Below are 5,454 nucleotides of genomic sequence, written 5' to 3'. Positions count from 1 at the left end.
TCCTGATTTCCAGACATGGATTAAGAAATTGATTTTAATTATTGTATTAGTAGTTGTTAGATCTGTATGTTTGTATGTCCTGTTGCAATGTGTGCTGATGTGTTGTGTTGCAGTCACTAAAAGAGTTTAGAAAAGGTGAGACTTATTTGTCATATATAGATGTATACAGGACGAAGTCCTGGCTATGCACGAGCTGGCGCCCGGCGGAAAGAGAAGCAATTTTCTGCAAAATGCTGCTGCTTGCCACAGATTTTGAAAGCCAGGGAAGCACTCTGCTTTGTGGATGACCCGACCCACCAGCCTTGGCCTCGGCTGCAGTATGCCACTGGGCGCCAGCTTGTGTGCAACAAGGACTTTGTGTGAGTAACAAGGTAGGCAAATTATTTATCTCAGCCTTTTAAGTATAAAATAATTTAGAAGCAGTTCATGCAATATGGATGCCAACGAGTGCAAGTTCCTTTGGGGTTTCCTGCTACATTGGACATCTACTGATCATCACATGTGGGTCACTAGACACATGTTAACACTCTTGCCAGATGCTACTAGAGAGCACCAGTCTCAGTTCCTCCAAACAATTACTTATGTAAACATAAATATACAAGTTGGTATCTTTTCTACACAGTACAAATACAGGTCACAGCTTCTCAGCTGTTCAAGTAGTCAGTCTGTATACCTGGCAGTAGGATAATGTTCAGACCAGAGTTCCGTATGTTTCTATGTACAAGGGCACTAACAATTTCCTTGCTTTCACAAGTTTGCTCTGATATTTTGTGGAGTGCCCACTGTGCCTTATCACTTAAATGTCCAGCAGGTAGGATTTGCCAGGCTGCAGGCCTCTGATTGTCTTCATGGTCACTGCTGTGTCGATGTTCTGGCTATCAAATTATTTACAGAGAACCTTTTCTGATTTCTTCCTCTTATCTGGACCCAAGTACTGGTTCTGTTCTTTTTTTTGTTCAGGTCTTCATTGTAATTGTCATCCACTTCTCTTTTGTAGATGCAGAATTTGTTTCTCTCCTACACCCCCAGCGACGCCACCATGACCAAAGAACACATGCAGAGTTTGTCAAAGGCTTTGATTCATATATCTTCAGGAAGAGAAGGAAACAACTGCCTGTTGGGCCTTGTTGTAGCCAGGATCTTCAGTGTAGGAGCGCCTTTTTTGCTTCCTTTCAGACTAATGAGATACTTAGATTTTGTTTTTCCTTGAAGCTGGAACTGCCACACACCCTCCACATTTTAAGACAAGAGAATTTGAGACAAGGGAATTTTTCCATCTCTTCCCACTTGGATCTGAACAGCATCCAGGCACGAATAAACAGAGAAGGTGACTTTTCAGTGTCCTGGGTCATTGAGGAGGGGCAACGAGAGGAGGTGGTCTGAGTCAGGTGACCACGAACTGACCAGTTGGAGTATTCCATCCCATTCACGACTTCCTGGATTTAAAAGGTGGACCCGAAGGACAGACTCTCTCTTCTGCTGGGTGCCCTGCTGGTTTGCTTCATCTCTGCATTTTTCTGCTGTCCTTGCAAGCTGAGGCCTCATGACAGACTGAATCTAGTTCTGGTTGGCTGCAGGATCCTGGCAGAGTAGCTGCTGGGGATTGCAAGACTGGTTCTATAATATTCGTTCTGCTTTATTTTTCTCTATGTTTATTTAGTAGTGTTAGTAAAACGTTTTCAAATTTTCCAGCTTTCTTCTCTCTGTCCTTCTTTTCCTTTCCTCTCAAAATCACCTGTCCTTGGTGAAAAATGGGGAGGAGAGGGGGGGCGGAAAATGGGAGGGGGGAAGAGGGTTAAGGAAAATACATCTGCCGCGGTGTTTGATTGTCTCCCCACTATCAAACCACGACATTCAGTGAGATGAAACAGGAGCAAGCAATAGAAATTTGGCTCCCTTTCTCTTGATGAATACATCTATAACTCTGCCATCCTTCAATTTGACTGTTTTCTGTTTAGCCTCCTCCTTCATTTTGGTGAAGGTGCCAACGTACGCAGTGCTCACATTAGTGTTGGTTTTTACTGCAAACATGTCAAAGTAGTACTGCATATTGGGCTTCAGGTCAGACACTGTGAAGATGTTCTTGTTCCTGATACAAAGTTTATGCAGGTCAACTCTCAGCTTTGAGGATGTTTGGCACCCAAACTTTGATGATGATTTTAGGAAACCACATTCTTTGACAGAGTTGTTGTCTGAGAGGAAGGCAAAATGGGCAAGGTCAAATGGACTGAAATCCAGACCAGGATTTGGAGCCATCATGAAGGCATCATCAGAATGGAGGTTGGCTTCCATGGCACAGAGGCTTTTGAAATTGTGTTCTTCATTGATGACTATGCAATACTGAACTGGCCATTTCAGGAAGGAGGTGGTGGGACTTGGTTTCCATGCTAGTGTCACTGTTGTACGTCACAGAGAAGTGACATCAATTCTGGGATAGTAAGGTAATTCAGGATAAGGTTGGTCCAATTCTAGAGTAGTGGTTGCATACATTTCACAATGAGTGTCCTCTGTTGACAGCAGATCAAGTTGGTACAAACCAGACAGGGAACTGGAGTACACAAAATACTCAACATTACTGCCTTTGTAAGAGAACAGCTCTGTGCCTTCCTCCTCAGTAATCTGCTATTTCTGTTGTTCAAGAGGTTCTGATTCACCTAGATTATAAGCAAAGAAAAGCATGTGTACAGACACAATCTGCCAATATGAGAAAATGAAACTCCAACAGACACTTCTACAAAAAATTCAGACGTTAGACAAAAAGAGAAGGTTTTATCTTCTGAGGAAGATGTAACCAATACTTCCGACAAATCAGAGAGAGAGACTGGTTTGGCATCCAGGTTAAAATGAAATGCAATAGAAATTGCAGCTGGCCAGCATTAGTGGAGGCTTGTAGGTGTTGTGGAGCGGTTATCCACACTCTGACATGGAAAACCACAAAGCACCACCTTGTGATCTTCCTTTAAAAATACTCTTAAAGAGACTGTAAACATACACTTGGAAGCACACTGATCAAACTTGGAGCATGACCAGCAAAGTGAGCAAAGGCTCTGAAGCTTGGGTTAAAAATGCTTTGTATAAAATGAGATTAAAAAATAGTAAAAAATAAAATTTTGACGGCATTAAAAATTACGCAGGAATTATGGAAGACCAGAAAAATCACCTCTATGTATAATGAATAGGCAAACAAATACTGTCAGTGTTACTGAAGTCCTTCACCATAAGGTCTGCCAACAACTCTTCTACATTAGAGCCTTATCTTCAAAACTTGTATTTCTGACCTCACTGGGAATTGAGCAATCCTGCAGCAGTGGAGACACTGACAGCATCAACATCTAGCTCTGAATGAAATGTCAAAACCTTTCTGATGGCTTCTGCTACTTCAATCCAAGAACAAATACATCCCTTTTGGAGACTGGCAAATAAAGACGTACAGCCACTGCATCCCTCATACACACACACAGAGCACCATCACCAAAATGCAGTTTAAATAGAGAAATTTTGTACAATGAAATAATTGAGCTGGGATAAGCCCTGATATGACACAAGTGTAGAAGTTCCTTAAAATGTTTCAGCTGACACCCTTCCCTTTCAATGAAGTTACACCAACACAAGCCCATATACCAGTGACATAATATCAAGGCTAGAGCAGTAGAACTTTAAGCCTAGTATCTTTAGTGTGTCCACAAAGATGAAAGTACAGGCAACTAATTTTGTAGAGCTGGATCACTTCAGAATACCACTGGTCACAGAATATTGCTCTACAGAAGACGACTTGATACTTACCCTTCAATTAAAAAAACCCACTCTATTTATGGTAAAGGTATCACCAGAGAAGCAAACACTGTGAACAGCTACAGCTGCTCTGTTCGAAAGGTTCTTTTACTATGTATAAGCAAAATCAGTGGGTCAAAATAAGTAGCTGAAGACTTCCATGCCTCCTCTGCCCTTTTTGTGGCCGTGAGGTTTTACTCTTTACTCTCCCCACCAAAAAAACCCAGAGAGCAAGTGAAACACTAACTTCACTAAGAGGGAATAACAATGAAGTTGATTTCTCCATATTCACTTAATGGCATATTTTGAAGATTCTTATTCAGAGCAGTTCAGAGTAAGGTGAAAATAAAGTGTTTTCTGGTTTAAAAAAAATCCCGAAGAGCTTGTGGTAAGTAGGATAATTTATTTAAATGTGAAACTTTAAAATTTATAGTGTATTTAAAACCAGAAAATGATATCTGTGTACCCCTCTTAGAGAACAAGTTTTCTATTTTTCCCTCTTTTCCCACTATACATTTTGTTTCATCGTTCTGGTCTAATTTTGCACTGTTACTAATACATATATATATATATATATATATAAGAAAAAGGATAAGTGACCATAATTACACACTATATACCAGAGAATGTTTTAGCAACATTTTGTACAAAGGCAAAGTACTTTAATACTCCTTATTTCTGCAGAAATAATGTCTCATATGGCCCAGAACTACATTTGCCTTCCCCCAGCCCCATGCGCCACTTGTGTTCCTATCTTGCAAATGAGTACTATACACAGTTAATTCCTCAAGTAAGTGTTCTCCAGCTTCCTATTTTCATTTCAGCAAAACCCACTGTTGTGTCTCCTTTGACTCTTTGTCCACATGCCCGTACTACTTCCCATCTTCATAGATTAGTAGCTTTTCACAAAGCATCATACCAAATGATGTCAGCGTGAATTATATTGTCTCAATTCCTTTGCCTGGATAATTGCTTTTCCAATACAAAGGAGGATAACAGGATCCCAGTGGTGAACTGGCAGTCCTTTTTATTTTGTTCTGTGTCTTTAATTTCTCTTATGTTTCAAATTTGCTATTAATCTTTGTGTGCTGTTGAGGTCAGACTAAAAGGCTGGTAGATGCCCAGAAAGTTTATCAATTATATTGTCGCCTGGCACAGCACGCCTTAACACGGGGGATGTATTTAGATGCGCTTAAAGTCACAGGCTGTAGAGGGTGCTATTGCACTGAGCATCTAACAGTGGTCTTTGTACAGCTCTGACGAAAAACAAGTATTGTCCATATATTTTTCCTAGGTCTTGGAGCTGAAACTCAAGATATTTACTGTCATCTGCTAAAAAACCAAATAATGTTAAAAAAAACCCGCCACGACACAAAACTCACTTTCAGTCTTGTAAAAGTGAAGATGAGCCAACAGCAGCTTCATGGTCTTAATAGCATTCTGATTTCTATGTTATAAGACTACAAGTAAAACACTAGTTTTGCTGCCTGATACCTTACAGCTGTGCATTTTAAGCATCAGAAGAACTAAAATCAACTCTTGTTGTCACAGTCTAGCATGGAGACGTTTTGTTGATTTTGTTTTTTTTTTTTTTTTTTAAACCGTGAAGCATAAAGAACGAAGTTTGGCATATTTCATTTCTCTTGCAGAAGTCAATTTTATTAATATCGTCCTCAAAGCAGG

At 40.2% G+C, this 5,454-nt stretch overlaps 1 pseudogene; it reads right to left on the bottom strand.

The window, feature by feature from the left end:
* Positions 1-691: 691 nt before the first annotated feature.
* LOC135985010 (protein NDNF-like) lies at positions 692-5,196 on the bottom strand (annotated as a pseudogene).
* Between the last annotated feature and the right edge of the window lie 258 nt (positions 5,197-5,454).

This window comes from Caloenas nicobarica, chromosome 2 (assembly GCF_036013445.1).
Source record: "Caloenas nicobarica isolate bCalNic1 chromosome 2, bCalNic1.hap1, whole genome shotgun sequence".
Lineage (NCBI taxonomy): Eukaryota > Metazoa > Chordata > Aves > Columbiformes > Columbidae > Caloenas > Caloenas nicobarica.
The sequence above is the reverse complement of the archived record's forward strand: the minus strand, read 5'-3'. Positions and strand labels throughout refer to the sequence as shown.